General features: G+C 31.9%; 1 protein-coding gene across 1 annotated transcript in view; it reads left to right on the top strand.

The window, feature by feature from the left end:
* Positions 1–486: 486 nt before the first annotated feature.
* LOC113514026 (hemicentin-2) overlaps positions 487–18,047 on the top strand; it is a 449,165-nt gene continuing 431,604 nt past the window's right edge. Inside the window, exon 1 of the mRNA XM_052900467.1 lies at positions 487–931. The gene's annotated coding sequence lies outside the window, so the exon portion shown is untranslated. The remainder of the gene's footprint in view (positions 932–18,047) is intronic.

Below are 18,047 nucleotides of genomic sequence, written 5' to 3'. Positions count from 1 at the left end.
TAAAAAAAAATAGACATGAATCATAGGTATAAAAAAATAAACCCTGATACTCACAGTACGCCTAATGTGTAGCTTTTCCTTAGAACAGTGATGGTATACCTCTATGCCCTGTAATTTCACTGCCATATCTCACCATTCAAACTAAAACACAGCCGTGTAAAGCTGCTTCATGATAGAAACATGAGTGGGACAGAGATTTTTAAACGGACGATAATGGAATGGTAACCCCGCTTGCTAACAGTATACGCTGGCGGTGCACCAGTGAGGGATAATAGGTGATAATGAAAAGGCAGCTCAGTTAGCCTATCATGATGAATATACCTGGAATTCAGCACGATGGTTTCCAGGGAGGACCACGTGGAGATCGACCTGACGAGATATATTGCTAGCAATGGGGCTGGTAGTCCGCATTACTGACGGTACCTTTTCCCCCAATAGGACAGTGATACTTTACTAACAACTCCTTTTCCCCAAGTAGACCGAGAATTTTTTACAATGTCTTCTCTTAATAATCATGTTATAAGAGGTATCCTAATATAGACAACAGATGCGTAATCATGGACCGTAATCTATGCGCGAGTTATATTCCAAAAATTAAATTTCAAATACTGACGATCGTCCCATAATAAAACCTTATTGTTATGCAGCAACAATAGAAAAATACCATGAAAATAATATAAAATAAAAGAAAATAAATAATGAAACGGAGCCTTCGGTGTTTTCGTCTGAAAGGGGGTGTGCGGGTGGGGGCGGGGAGGGGCGTTTTCAGTCGTAAGCCCAGCGCTGTACGCGGCGCACGCTACCCGCCCGCCGGACGCGCGGTCTCACCGCTCTAACAGTGTCACCCGTGCTCCTAATACTCAGTGGAAACGTGTAAGATTCTAATAGTGCTGTGTATGTGAACAGTGTCTCGTATGGATGTATGAACAAGGTAATTACCAATCCTATAATCTCGGTGTGTGAGGTTGTATAATTTAGCCCCGCAATGGGATGTTTCAGGTATTTACGTGAGTTACCATTCGTTTATTTCACGTTAGCTTATTCGGCGGGGAAATATGGAAGTGTCAATGCTTTCTTGTGTTAGGGTAATTAAGTAAAAGTGTGGAATTATAATGAAATAACAAATTTTTAATTGATAAGATATATAATTTTGATAGTTGCGAAATTGCATATGAAGTACTAACATGAATAATTGAAGTTACATTTTGATGTATTAAAAAAAATATATATATTACGCCAAGTTTTCGTGTGTTTCCAGCTTTTAAAGCCTTTATGCGCGCGTTGGGATGCGTTAACGACTTTCGGTGAAATTAATAAGGATGTTGTAGCAGGAACACCCTTGTATTTAGAGGGAAGTTGGTATGAAATGTGGATGTATTAAACAACATTAGGCAAAAATGTTTTTTACAGCTCGAATTTAAAAAATGTAGCTACATTTTTTTTTATTTTTAATGCGTAGTGGCTTTGAAACTTTGTACCAAACAGTTTGATGTCGGTAATAGTAGAGTAATATCCTCAAATACCTAATAGAGGTCAATCCGGGCCCAATATTGGGATGTTATTGTATATATATACCATTATACATTTAGAAAGACTTCATAAAATTCTCAAGTGACTTCAAAAAAAGATAACACTCTATTGAGTGGCCCATACTAGTTTAGTTAAGACCGAAATAGTCTTTTGTAAACAAAACTTAAAATCTTTTGAAACATTATTTCGGCAACTATCGTTATATATATATATATATATATATATATATATATATATATATATATATATACCTGTTTTTTGTCATTAAAAAAAAGCCAAAGATAGTCTATGGGCGTATATACTATCGATTAAAAAAGTGTCATCGTTACCGTCACAAAACTTGCTAAGTTATGACGTAGATAGAAACCGTGTACATAAAAACAACCAAATTACGAAATACCTTATGAAATTGGTTGAAAATGAAATAATACAGCCCCGGGCATTCCATACAAAGAAGGTGTGATCACATCTGTCACTACTACATAGACAGATGATGTTTGTACACGCTCAAATGTGTGTGTACCGAGCGCGGCGTATTCTTTTTTCGAACGGTCATATTTGAAACATAGAGAGGGGTTGAGGGTAGCTGGAGAGAGGGGCAGGGAATAGACATATAAGGACAGTAATATTAAACGATGGTGATACTATGTAGCGAAGAACGGAAGCGAGTACACGTTTCTCTAAGAGCGGATAAGATGTGATTTTTTAATTGACTGACGACATTAGCCGACTGTCAATCAATCATTCCGCTGCTATGGTGCATTCAATACTCAATTAATTCACAAGCCATAAAGTAATTATAATTTTTATAATATATAAGTGCTTAAATCATCATTTCAGCTATTATTCGTCCACTGCTAGACATGAGCTTCTCCCATAGACTGCCATAAAATGTTTAAATATTGCTTTTGAAATATATATAAAAAACTAACTAAGCGACTTTGTCATGGCAAAATTATTAAGCATTGAGTAGTATGAATGAATGGATGAATAAATGAAATTTATTACTAAAATGTGATACAATAAGATGATAGGGTAATATTACAAAATTAATCTCACTAGTTTAATTTTAAAATTAATCAAACACACTAATAAACGACGAGACGTTTTGTAGACATATTAGATTTAAAATATTTGAATTTACTATCCAAAATCATGTATTCACACAAATATATTTTGTTTTGTAATAATTAATTTTTTGCTCTACAAACGAAAGCACAGTTTCAATTCATTAATTTTCAATTAAATTCAAGAATTCACAAAATCTATTTAGAATTTTCAATATTCCATTACGTGGATCGTCGATTTGTTTACTAGGTATTCTAAATTGCATAACAAATTAAGCATAAGACATATGTGAAAAGATAATTGAATGCACATATCAATTGTTTGAAATTATTTATTTATTTATTTTTTACATTACATTACAAAAAAAATGTGTGGTACAAAAAGCGGACTTAATACTACATATCGTCATAGTCGTAGAATACTGACGGATATTTATATGTAATATTTGTCAGATCCGTCAGTATTCTACCACTATGACGATAGCATTCTCTCCCAGTCAACCTTTGGCAAAACAGAAATGTAATTGTACGGTGAAAAATTGAAAATTGTTGTAGATAAACAATTATTCATATCTCTATTATTGTATTCCTTATGGTGAATTAACATTTATTATATTGATGTAACACTTTAACGAAACTTGTATATCACGATTAAATAAATAAATAAAACAATAATTAAATGCACCGTCTACGTATTTCTCGATTTGCCCAATGGTTGACTGGTAGAGAACACCGGCCGGTATTAATTCCGCCAAATGTACATAGAGATTTACTGTAAATTAAAATTTAAATTTATAAGTAAATAATTAAATTGTGTTCCATAAAATAAACCGACTTCAATTGTAAAAAAAAAAAAACAGGTATTTTGATGTAAAAATGAAATCACTGAACTGTTTTCAGTAGAATTAAAATTAAAATTAAAAAAATAAATTAGAATTAAAATTTCAATTAGACTAATCTGTAAGTAACTTTAGATAATATATATATATATATATATATATATATATATATATATATATATATATATATATATATATATATATATATATATATATATATATATATATATATATATATAGAAATATCTCTTAGATAAAAAAAAAAAGAATTTGCCTAATCAGTTTGTAACTGACGAAGTTATGAGTATTACAGGCATTAAAGAAAAAAAACATACAACCGAATTGAGCATTACCTTCTTTTTGAAGTCGGTTGAAACTACAAACGAATTGCCAATCTACTTGTAACAAGTTGCTCAATTTTTTATACCATGATAGCGGTAAACAAGCATATATTCCGTCTGATGTTAAACAGTTACTGTAGCTTCTAGACGCCTGCAACATATCTAAAAGTTACAAGGTTTTTTAATGTAAAATAAAAAATAAAAAAAAATATCTCCTAAATTGTCTATGGTTATTCTCTTATAGAAACATAGCAATGTGGTACTTTTAAAAAGATCCGTAGTGCTAGGTTTTCTAAATATCGAACTTCATGCCAAATTCCTTGCAGGATAGGCAGAGAGAATCGAGTGCCAAAGCTCTCTAAGCTTACACACATCTCTTGCTTTCTGCACATTCTTAATTCATCTCATGCATCCGCTTTCGGAGATTCTTGATTCCATCCTAAGATAGAAATATTAGATATTATTTATTTCCCGTTACTTTGTCCGCGTCAATCAATATATAACGTATTCTATGTTTAGCTAGAATAGGTTATAGTAAAATATTACCTGTGTACTAATTTTATCCAAATTCGTTCAGCTGTTTAAGCATCATCGAGTATCAAATGCACAAACATCTTTATAAATCTTTACATTTATTTATTTATTACCTAATTAATAATATTAGCAGGACTTCTACTGTTAATAACCTATTAACTCGCTAAGTAAATAAGTAAGAACTATGTTAAAAATTTCATGACTATTTAATACAAATAAACTCATTTCATTTGAGGTGCTAATTGAAAATCAGCGTTTTTCCTTCTGCAGGAACTTTAAGCTGAATTGGCATCTTTTTTCATTTTCATACCATTGGTCGAATTTAACTAGATATTGTAATTTATTTATTTATTGGAAAACCAACAGCTTACAATTTATAGCTTAAAACAATAACAACTTATCCATAAAAAAGCCAATAACAGGTTTTCACTGACTTAGCGATATAAATTTGTCGTGGCTAGAGTAATTATAAAATTTAAAAGGAAATAAAAATAAAAAATATTATATATGTTATTGTTAAAGCCTAAACATTGATAAGTCTTAAGTTTAACTAGTAAATTTTAGGATTTACCAATATGAGCTGGTAATTTCGTAAATGTTTCAAAAATTCCTTATTATTTATTTAAAATGATGCCTACTTTGATATTAATAAAAGTATGCCTGTTTTGTTTTACATTTACCACATCTCTGATGTAAATGTAGAAAATTTTAGATGTATTGCAAGTTTTAGAGTAACAGACATAATGTTTAGACATGTTTAGTGCGCGGTATTCGTGATCAGAAAGGTTAGGTTAGGTTTGGTGAAAGCCAAATAAAAGCCAACTTTTTTTGGTAAATTCTAAGATTTACTAGTTAAACCTAAGATTTATCATTGACACGCTTTTTTGTGACATATACATATGTAAACTTATTTCAATATTTTTTTAATGTTGTTATTACTTGCAGCCTAAATGTATGTAAGTGTTGTGGATTATATAAATAAATTTTCATTAATTAATTATTTAATTCATTTCGGATATTGGAGTAATTCAGTATTTTACTCAATCTAGTATGAAATTTGATGGTAAATAATATAGAAAAAAGATTACACTTTTTTTTTTAAGTGTGGCATTTATTTATTTAGAATTTAGATTTTTTTTAGGTTCACAATTCGATTGTGCCTTTTAAGTGATCTCTAACTAGCGGAAGTTGTCAATTTTATGCATAATTTTTTGTTTTTACGATACGCGAATTCATTACCAATTCTAAATGCATTTTATTAATTATTTGTTCGATCCATAGTATTTTTTAATGTGTTGATTCTATATTAATGTTATAAAGATTGGAGTTGTTATTTTTCTTTATGGAGTAAAAATTTTGCTCGTTGCGAAAAAATTCAGTTAGACAGATTAAATTATAAATATTTGATGGTAAACTCTCATTCATTTGATGAATTGCTAGTCAACATTAATTTTGTTACAATTAACGTCATTGTTTTTTTTTCTTTACTGAGCAAAGTCTCATAGTTGTCAGATTGGGAACATTTTTGCAATTTAGGGTAAAAAAGTTTTGGACAAATGGAAAAATGTTATAGACATTTTTAGAGGAATATTAATTGGGTGTGGAGAAGTTAGGGCACTTTTTTGACACTTTTGATATTTTTAAATAGTATGTAGAAATATTCATAATGTGGGCATTGTTTTACATATTTTTTTTACAATTTAAATTTTAGTCCATTTTTAATATCTATCACTCTTTTTTTATTGTTTAACGTCCCTTTTCATCTTTTTATTCATTTTTTACGTTATAAGTACTAAATCCGCTGCTTGACTTCTGTCTTTATCTCAACCCTCGTAAACATTAAGAAATATACTCGTCTAAGATTTATAGAATCTACGAATAAAGTAACACGAGACCAGCGTAGAGACTGACTTTTTTCCGCCGTAGATGAAAACTGATACAGGTTTATGATTGGGTGAAAGTAAAGATAATCGTTACTATTTGTGGGGAAAATATAATTAAAGATTGTGTCCCACATAAAAAAGAAACCCATAGCAACTGTGACAAAACTAGTCATTTTAATCTAAAAATTAAACTACGAGTACTAAACCAATTTTGATAAAATATCTATGATCTTTGATAAATTTCCTATTCCTATTATTTGCTTATTCTTTCAGATATAAAAAAAAGAATTTTCCAAATTGGTTTCGAACTTAAGGAAACAAAAACAATTGAGGTAATAAAAATAAAAGAAAAAAAAAAATACAACCGAATTGACCACCTTCTTTTGAAATCAGTTAATTAAAATTTGGGTAGAAAAAAAAATTCAATCTGGCAATGCTGCAATATATTTTAAACTTTATTTATTAGGTATGTAAGAAAGAATTTGTCCAATTTTTACTAATACGTAAAGCTAATATTTTACGTCGTGAAACGAGGTTCAAAGGGAGATTATGTCTATCGCCCTAGTCGAAGAGAAAAACTAGCAAAACTTGATTGTCTTTTTTTTTTCTTCACGTGCGCCTAATCCAAGGGATACTTTTACGGGCCAAATATTTTATTTGCTAGGGAACCATATTATCCCTTTATGATTTCGGCATAGAATTTATTATAACAATGCGGTGGAATAATCTAAAATGGAGTGAGTAACAAATAGGGATGATTGGAAGGACAAGATGTTAGTTTTAAATATTGTTTTTTTTTAGTTAAGAATATTTTCTGTTCAAGTAAACTTAGATAAAAGTATTTTGGCATAGTAATTTTTTTTTTACGATTATATCGTCAATTTAGAATGTTATTTCAGCTGAGAAGAACGGATAAGAAACCCAACTTTTGCTTGAAAAGTTGATAAGTTCAAAAGTTATAATTGTAAATCATAAATTTATGTCAATACAGACTAACGAACAGCACATTTTTTTTTTTAATTATTATTCCAATAGAGTTCATTCATGAAAAAAAAAACAGAAATATCTCAGTGAAAAGCAAATGTACAAACACAAGCTTAACTTTACAAGAGTTCTCTTCCAGTAAATCCAAAATTGAAAGGAGCATCAATGTCAGCGGGTAGAGCGGTGTACAATATTGTGACAATGTACGAACTAAAAAAAATAGACAAATTTAACCAATTATATTATATTGTCTTCATCATCATATCATTAACTGTTCACTGCTGATAGATATACTGAGAGACATAGATTTCTCCCATAAGGGGGGGTTCTTGCTAGTAGTTGCCCCTCTTGGAAGGTAGATTAGCAACCGCAGGTAGGCTTTGGTGATGTTTTAAGAAGGACACTACTGCCCATCCCTCGTTCATTAAGTTCTCCTAATTCCCTCTTACGATAGGAAAGGAATATTTGATTGAATAACTATATACACATACATAAACATTATTATATACGGTTCGGTTTGACGGGTGGGATATGGCGTGAATTTACAGGGTACAGAGGAATAACATCCGAGTCCTCAGGAATGGCAACGCATGGGGGGTATCATGGGCGAAACAGTATCCTCTGTTATGTCCATGGCACTGCTCATGTCTATAGGCGACGGTTACCACTTTCCATCAGGTGGGCCGTCAGATTGTTTGCCTATAAGCATATAAATAAATAAAATATGTTCATAAGGATAAAATATATTACAGTAAAATATTGCAATTTTATGATAATTGTACCGTTTATTACCCCAGTAACATAAAACAAACTTATACAATTTTATCGTTATGTTATTAATTGTTTGTATTAAATGTAATTGTTGCCTTGTTTATTTTCTTAGTGTATAATGCAAATCAAGTATACTCTCTCTCTCTCTTTCTCTTCGTCCATTTCATTACTGAAGATCGTGTCCTTGAAGGTGTCTGTTGTCTCTCTTATGATATTTCTCCATTTCACACGGTCTTCAGTTTCTTGCAGGGCAGCTATAATTGATAGTCCCGTAACGGCGGTTACTTGGTCCAACCATCGACTAGGAGATCGTCCGCGTACTATTTCTCTCTCTATCTTACCTACAACTATTAGCTTGTCCAGACTCTCGGACTTTCGACGAGCAATACGGCCGAAGTATCCGAGAATCTTCCGATAGCAGACAAGTATACTCATGCATTCATAAAATAAAAAATAAAATAAATACTTTATGGCAGCGTTGATTAGGTGTGGAAACTTCATAAATATCCACTATTAGCTGTCAATGAAGCTCAATTTCCCTGAACAATGGCGGGTTAATTGCACGAAGCAAACCTGTCGAGGGAATTGTCGGCTATTAATCAACGTGTAACGACATAACAAACTCTAAGTGTCCTCCGAATGGAATTTGATGCGAGTCAGTGCAATTGTAAATTTGTCGAGACATTTATTTATTTATTTAACTCTTTATTGCACCATAAATAAAAAAATATACAATGACAAGTGAATAATTCAAGTGAAATACAGTAACATAAATATAGATTGAAATATACACATAAAGGTACAAAAGGCGGTCTTATCGCTAGGGCGATCTCTTACAGACAACCTTTGGTTAAAGGAGAACAGATAGAAGTAGGTAGATGGCACAAGAGTGAATTAATAATTTTTCGTGCATAATATTTATTTAAACTTTAATGCAAAGCGCTAGTATTCATTCATATATACATTTGGCTGACTTAATATCTGATGGTATTCTCCACCAGGAAAAGCTCCCCTTATGGGGAAGACCTTTTTTAATAGATGATAATGGAATGGTAACCCCGCGCTAACGGTATACGCTGGCGGAGCACCAGTAAAGGATAATAAGTGAGAATGAAAAAGCAGGTCAGTTAGTCCATCGTGATGAATACACCTGGAAATAGCACAACGGTTTCCAGGGGGAAACACGGAGAGGTTAACCTGACTGGGTGTATTGCTAGCAATGGGACTGAACTGAACTTAAGCCTCCACCCTAGAGGTTTTCCAGTAGTTGCCTCGTTTGGCAAGCGGATTTTTTTTTGATGGGCGAAAGTGGAATGGTAGCCATGGTAGTAATAGTAGTGAAGGGTGATAGATGAGAATGAAAACAGGCCAGTTAGCCAATCATGATGAATTCATAAGGAATTAACCATGATAGTTTCCAGGGGGAACCGCGAGGAGGTCGAACTAGTTGGGTATATTGCTAGCAATGGGATTCTCAGTCTCCATTATTAATAATCCCTTTCCCCCCTGGCAAGCGGATTGGCAACTGCAGTTAGGCTTTGGATATGTTTTAAGAGATACGCTGCTGCCCATCTCTCGCTTTCCCTTAGTCGCCTCTTAGGACACTCACAGGAAAGGAAGGGGTGGCCTATTCTATGGCGGGACCGCTTTGTTATAATTCTATTATATTAGTAAAATAGTAAGTTTATAATTATCCGTGAAGCTCGTGTTCGAAGGTCATGAGCAAGTTCCATTGGATTTCTCTTATAAAATAACAATAACTATTTTCAATACAATGAATAAACATTAGGCAACTTCCTCGTGATCCAAATAATGCGAAAATACAACGAACATCGTCATATTAGGTCAGTTAGTTATTAATGGAAACGACAATATCTAACTTCGAATGAAAACTTTTCGGTAACTCCCTTGTGCGCGATTCCGTTCAAAAGAACAACTTTGGATATGAATTAATCTGGATATTAAAAAAAATAACTCGCAATTTCGCATAGATTCTAGTTTGCAACTGGAATTTGTGCTTTGTGCTTGTAATTGCTTATTTTTGGATGTACGAGTAGCTATTCTGTTCTGTGGTTTTTAATATAGTTTCAGTGAAGTTAACAAGTTAGGTACTATTCAGTGAATGAAAAATATAGTTGGTTCATATCCCCACAGATATGTTTTTCTATGTTTAAAATTCTTTATTGTATATTTCGTAGAGTGGAATTCGATACGTAAAACATTTGATATGAAAGTGTATCCAATATTTTATGTATCAAAATGTTGCATTAAAATATATTTATGTATTTATTTTCTCCTCTATTCAAAGGTTGTCTGGAAGAGATCGCTTTAGTGAAAAGAGCGTTTTTTTGTATTTCATATTACACATATGAAGTAAAAAACGAATATATATATATATATATATATATATATATATATATATATATATATATATACCTACACACAAATACACACACACACACACACACACACACACGCATACACATGCACGCAGGCATTTACGCACGCACGCGCATGCACGCACCCACGCACGCCCGCACGCACGCACGCACACACACACATATAGTTTATTATTATTTAAGTTGTGCAAAAAGAGTAGATAAATAAACGTATAAAACATTTAACACAAAAATGTTTCAAATGATTTACATATTAAATATGTGATACGCATATAAATATATGTGTGTTAATACTAAAATAATTGGATTTATTCTTTTGATGGTTCTATATTAATTTTTAACCGATTTGAATGGAGGAAGAGGTTCTTAATTCGATTGAATTTTTTAACTGTTTCTTATCTTATAACTTTATCAGTCATAAACCGATTTGGAAAATTGCTTTTTTTATCTAAAAAGATATATATTCAGATTAATCTCACAGCATAGATTATATTAAAATTGGTTCAGAAGTTTATGTTTAAATTCGGTATTTATTTTTACGGGGTAATTTTTTAAATTTTTAATATAAAAATTTTGGATGTTTGATACTAAACAAACTCCTGTCATAATAATATGTACGATGGTTTATAAAATTTTGATGATGAGTTTGTATGTTTGCCTTCTGGTTGATTTTCGAAAATTAACAATAGGTCCTATCTAGTTTTTTTACACTCAAACTTTACTGGAAGAGAATTCTTACAGAGTTAAGCTCGCCTGTTGTAAATCTTTATCTAAAATAAATTATGACAATGTAATTTTTGTGTGTAATAAAGTATTAATAAATAAATGAATAAAAATATATTTTATGTCATTTAATAATATCACTCTATCACCCAATCATCATCATCATCGTAATTAGCCTACTGCAGTTCACCGCCGGATATAGATCTCTTCCAAGGCACGCCCACTAAGCACGAGCGTCATATAATAATGCAGCTGTAATAATTATGAACTATTACGCTAATAATAAACTAAGCCCATAGCAACATAAGTTTCCAAGTGCTTGTACTCGTAAATAAAATTTGAAACATTCCAATTGTAAATTTAACAACGCCTTTGTGGATAGCAAAGTTGCTCTTTAACGATCTAAATATGCTGGTAACAAATGGTTACTGGTCACGAAACGGTTACAAAATGCAAATCGATTTGAAATTTAATCACGCCACTGACTAACGTGGTTAATTTACTGATGTAAGGCTTTAGCTTCCATATAATCGTTGTTACTAATATGGCTCCTTACGTACATACAGCAAGTTTTTAATTAGGTCACAATTGATGTTTATTTATTTAAACTTTATTGACCAACAAAATGTGGTACAAAAGGTGGACTTAAGGCTTTAGTATTTTCTACAAGTCAACAACTTTTGGGATGTATGGGGATATTCGATAGTGATTTAAAAAAATTAAATTATGTATATTTTAGTATAAGACGGTAAATTACATACTAACTATATCTGGCCTAATAAAGCCTCAATTATGAAAGAACAGTTATTATTTCAGATTTTAAAAATTTATTTTACGTTGAATTGAGTTCACGGATTTTTTTGTATAACATAGGAAGCAAAGGAGCATACGGCTCATCCGACGGTAAGTGATTACTGCCGCCCATAGGCATCTGTAATATCAGGGAAATAGCACGCGTGTCGCCAGCCTTTTAAAAAGAACTATACTCTTTTCTTGAAGGTTTCAATATCGTATCTATTCGAAAACACGATTGTTTACAGAAATACATAGTGGAGGATTGCCACATGTAGAAAAATTATAAATAAGTCCCTGTTCAATATCAGGCATTATTTAAGAAATAAATGATCATCATCATCATTTCAGGCATTATTCGTCCACTGTTGGACATAAGCCTCTCCCATATACTGTCATAAAGAACGGTCCTGAGCCACCTGCATCTACTGACTCCCTGCAATGCAGGGAGGAAATGAAGATATAATAAAAATGCATATTTTTTGGACTTGTAACATTAGCAGACTATAGACGTAGGCCGTTTAACCGTTGGGTTGTTAAATATTCAAAATTTTGTCAAAGAATAGTTTTACCACTACAGGCATCTTTGTATCATTTATTTGTTACAAAAATTGAGGCAAGAACAACATATTTCATTTCATTAAAATCTTTTAGTTTTCAACGCAAACAGTTTCAACTACGTATCTATTCGGATAAATCTTTACATTTCACAATTAGGTTATTCATTTGGCCGATATACATAGGTCATGGTCATAATCATTACTTTATTTTAGTGACAGGTCAGTATTATTTTAGGGTAAATCATCAATAATCGATTTGACAAATAGTATTAAGTCACGATTCGGTCATTTATGTGCATACATATAATACAATTCTGACTAGAAAATGACTGTACATCCTTACTAATATAAATGTGAAAGTGTGTTTGTTTTTTACCTTATAGCCACCTTAACGGCTTAACCAATTACTATAATATTTAGTATAGACGTACTTTATGGGATAGAAAAGGACTAAGCTTAGATTATATAGATAGAGCATATAGTCTCAAATAGTCAACTTTTTGTCAGCTAATTGTCAAATTAGCTGACTAGTATCAGTGTTTATCAGTGTTTTGCTCTTTTAAGGGCAAAGCAATAAATTGAATTGTGACCATTTTGTGTTACTATGGCACACGCATGAAGGAAGGGAAAGAAAGGAGATTGTTAGTTTATATATTTTGTTTTTTTTTTTGTTTTTTTTTTTATTTGTGCTTTTTTATTTTCATTCTTTTATCTCTTTTACTGTGTATTATGTGTATGTTTTTTTTTTATTGTAATTTGTGTGCTGTAAGTAATGTAAATAAATTATCTATCTATCTATCTACTCGTATATATTTACGCACATAATATATCTTTACGTACCTATCTATTTATTAATTATTTAATAAATAAAATAAGTTTTTGCACATAAAAAAGATGCAAAAATTATAACATAAAATAAATATAGAAGTTAGAAAGGAAACTCACATAACTATTTATCACGTAAAATTGTATGAAAAAGTTGACTCTATTTTCTCGGAGCGTTTGTATGGAGACAGTCTATCTTTATAATCTATGGATATAGGTTACTTTTTATGCCGGTCAGTAAACATATTCTGGTCATACGAACGAAGTCGCACGTAAAAGATACGAACCTTTAAATTTTAACTAAAAAAAGTGATATTTAATATTTATGTACCACATCTCCCATATTTAGAATTGTTTATAATTACTCCTCTCCATCCAAAGGTTGCTTGGAAGAGATCGCTCTTAGCGATAAGGTCGCCCATTGTGTTCTCATTGTGATTATTTCTTGTAATTGTTTATATTTATAATAAGTTTACTGTTGTAATCTTTTGAAGGAAACAATAAAGAGTATCTGTCTATTTATCTATCTAATAAAAAAAATGTATGAGGAGTCTTAAGAGCATTAGAGGCCATAATAATAATTATTACAATTCTTGTCTATCTGTCTGCATACGACATCACGCGTAAACAAAACTGCAACATGTAGACTACAGTTAGACTACATCATGGGTTTCTTCAAAAGGGGGTAAAGAGGTTTCTTTAGAGTCGGCAACGCGTGCGTAATACCTTTGGTATTGCAGGCGTTACCATCAGGTGCTGCTTACCATCAGGTGGGCCGTATGCTTGTTTGCCACCTCAGTGGTATAAAAAAAAAAACTACTACACCAAATCTGATGAGATTTTCACTAATCTAGTCTTTTAAATTGGTTGCATATTTTATTTGAATCTAGAAAAGGTTATTTACTTCCAAAATCCATCCATACAAAGTTGTATGTAAAAGTTAGTTTCGAATTAATGTCTATTTACTCTTGAACTTTCATTATCAGCGTCGATTCGTCAATAATGAATGTACTCGTATGTTGGAACGACCTATAAATGGCTTATATATAATTAAAGAATCTGTTCCACATTCCACTATGTTAAAATTTATATTGGATCAATAGCGGAGTCAACATTACTGAATTAATTCTTCGGTTATTTTTTAACCGACTCCAAGAAGAAAGTTATTATTCACTAAAAAGGGATGGCACCTAGAATATATAATAAATCACCTAAATCTCTCACAGACATAGGTGACACAAAAATTACAAAACTATATGAATATCTAGTGAATAAAACATTCAATTGACGATTTCCTTGGTGATAAATGAAATAAATTTCCTTAATATTATGTTAATACTATGCTTTTTATACTTTAAATGACATTTGTATTTGTTTTGTTTTTTTTTTTTTAATATTATATATGTTTGTAAAATTGTATACTTAGATATTTGAGTTTGATCATAGAGGCCTTATTTTAACATCCATTGTTATCTATATATGTGTTACAAAATAAATAATTGAATTGAAATAAAATAAAATTCTCAGTTTGTTTAAATTTTTTTTCTATGTTTGTTACCTCATAACTCCGTCAGTTATAAATTTATTGGATTTTTTTTTATTTGAAAGGATATATTTATAGTAGTTTAGTTTTTAAACAAAATAACCGAGTTTTTTTTTAATGGATGATAATGGAATGGTAACCCCACCCGCGCTATCGGTATACACCGGCGGGGCACCAGTGAAGGATGATGGGTGAGGATGAAGTAGGTCAGTTAGCTCATCGCGACGAATTCAACAAGAATTGTTCACGATGGTTTCCAGGGGGAACCACGTGGAGGTCGACCTAATAAGGCATGTTGTTAGCAATGGGGCTGTCGAACTCCATTACTAACAATCCCTTTCCCCCCCCCCCAAATAACTGAGTTTGTCACAATTGAAGGAGTTTTTCCTTGTGGAAAATAGTCTTAAATGATGTGTCAATACTATGATGTAGTATAAATTTATAAATATCATGACATTGAGCATTGCGTCTTAGGAGTCAATGCCCTCTTCCATAAAATGTTCTATATTATATTTGAATGTGAACTACGTAAGATTAAATATATGCATATAGAACAAAATGGTTTTTTAGCGAATATTTGCAATCAAGTACAAACTACGTTGACACTGCTTTGTTTTTTTTATGATAGGTTTACGGCTTTGGATATATCCTTTTAGCCCATCTTTAATTTTTATTACTTTCATTCCAGCGAATATTTTTCTTAAAAAAATGTATATAATTGAATCCATTTTGAAGTAATTATAGTGTTTTAATAGTGTGGAGGATATTTTTTTATATACAACTTAGAATGGCAAACAAGCTGACGGCCCACCTGATGGAAAGTGGTAACTGTTGCCTATAGACATGAGCAGTACCATGGACATAACAGAGTATACTCTTTCGCCCATGATACCCCCCATGCGTTGCCATTCCTGAGGACTCAGGTGTTATTCCTCTGTACCCAGTAAATTCACGCCATATCCCACCCTTCAAACCGAAACCCAATGGGACAGAGGTACCCAAGCAATCGACTTTTGTACAAAGTCTCCCTCTGGTAAGGATTTCACAGGATAAATTTATATAAATGATATTTAGAATATTTTGCATTTTGTTTGATTCCTTTTTTGTATTTACTGTGTCTGACTAGCGCCATCTACCTTTCTCTCTGTACTTATCCATTATTTATGCCAGGTTGTCTGTAAGAGATTGCTTTTAGCGATAAGGCCGCCTTTTGTATATGCACATTCTGTATAAATACTCCTTGTATACATCTCTACTGTGCGCAATAAAGAATTTATAATTATTACTGTTTATTATAAATTCATAGATAATTGAATAAATATCAGTGTTTTGAAGGATAGATGGCAGGAGGCGGGGTATCTCTTTATTTTTGTATGTAAACATATTAGGCCATCTACTAATATAAGTCTTTCTAAAGCAAGGGCCGGATTATATGTTGTAAACATATAATTATGGAATAATTCTGTATTTTCTGCAGTGCAAAAATCACAGTTTGATGAAATAGACACTGCTTTGTATGATGCTAGTATTGAAGCTGAGCAGTTTTATTTTAAATTATTTAAAAGAAATAATCACAATGAGAAAATTATATATATATATATATATATATATATATATATATATATATATATATATATATATATATATATATATAGGTGATATGAGTATTATACGTATGTATATTATTTTTGTATTATTGTTTTAATTTGACATTGTTTACTGCGTTGCACAGTCAATTATATTTTCTGTATTTCTTATCTACGGTCGACTGGTACAAATATTGTTACTAATATACATTTGTTATTCATATACATATGTATGTATACTTATCTACATACATATACCTATGTAATATATAACTATAATTCTAATTATGACAAATCAGGACAACAGATAAAAAAATAAGGCACAATAATACCTACCAGTAAAGCAAAAAGCATGAATAGAGAGTAAAACAAATTTGAATTTGATAACGAATTATAAATAATACATTACGGTGGTAAACAAAATGACATCCAAAATATTAATCATTATATCGTCATAGTCGTAGAATACTGACGAATCTGACGCATATTACATATAAAGATCCGTCAGTATTCTACGACTATGACGATATGTTAGAATACTTATGTATAAACATAGTTTTGATAAATACCTGAACTTGTGTAAGGAATAGTTGTTTCTATTAATAAAGATGAATTTTATTATATCAGCCGTTAACTGTCCACTGCTGGACATAAGCCTTCCCCAATAAGGGGAGTTTTGCCAGTAGTTGCCACGATTGGCAGGCGGGTTACCGACCGCAGTTAGGCTTTTACAGATGTTTTAATAGGGACGCTGCTGTCCATCCCTCGCCCTCCCTCAGTCGCCTCTTACGACACCCACTGGAAAGGAAGGGGTGGCCTATTCTATACCGGGACCGCACAGAAAACTATGTGATGAATATCTGATGTATACTGAACTCCATTAAGTGCCAACAATTACCACTATAAATATAACTAAAATATTGCTATGAATATTTGTACTCCATCTATTATTGTAAAGAAAGGTCAATGTCAGCCAATTATAAGTTTCTAAAGCGTGCTCGTACAATTGTTAACATCACAAAATATAAGTTGAATGGTGTATTCTAATACTTTGGATGGGATATAAAGAATATTTTTGCATGTATGGTATTTCATTGTGAGATACTTTTTATTTGTCAGGACGTCGCTATAGGACGGAATCCACAACTTTATGTTCATGTCATGGATGATATGCATTTAGATGGAGTGACGTGTGACAAAACCGCTGAAGAAATTATTAACTAAATATTTTAGTGACTTGTTTAATCGGTGACAATGAAATGGTAAGGCTGTCTACGCTATTGGTTTATAACGGCGTAGTACCAGTGAGGGAAGTCGAGTGAGTTGGCCCATCGTTGACCAAAGACGTTGATCTGTTAGATGGGCATAAGTAATCTAGTAGCTCCATTGCTATCAATATTTCGTATCAGGTCGACCTACACGCAGTTCCATCTGGAGATAGTTTTCAGGGGGGTTCGCTGGTTTAATTCAGTCTCACCTGTCATTCCTTACTGGTGTCCCGCCAGTATATACCGATAGCGCAAACAGAGTTAACATAATATATATTTACCCATCAAAAAAGAAAGTACCACTCCGATATTTATATATTTGGGTCCTCTGGTCGTTGATGATGGAAAAAGGTCATCACTCATTTCGACGTCACATCACAGTTGGATATTTATATATTTATT

The sequence above is a fragment of the Galleria mellonella genome, unplaced genomic scaffold (assembly GCF_026898425.1).
Source record: "Galleria mellonella isolate WM207_F2 unplaced genomic scaffold, CSIRO_AGI_GalMel_v1 utg65, whole genome shotgun sequence".
Lineage (NCBI taxonomy): Eukaryota > Metazoa > Arthropoda > Insecta > Lepidoptera > Pyralidae > Galleria > Galleria mellonella.
The sequence above is the reverse complement of the archived record's forward strand: the minus strand, read 5'-3'. Positions and strand labels throughout refer to the sequence as shown.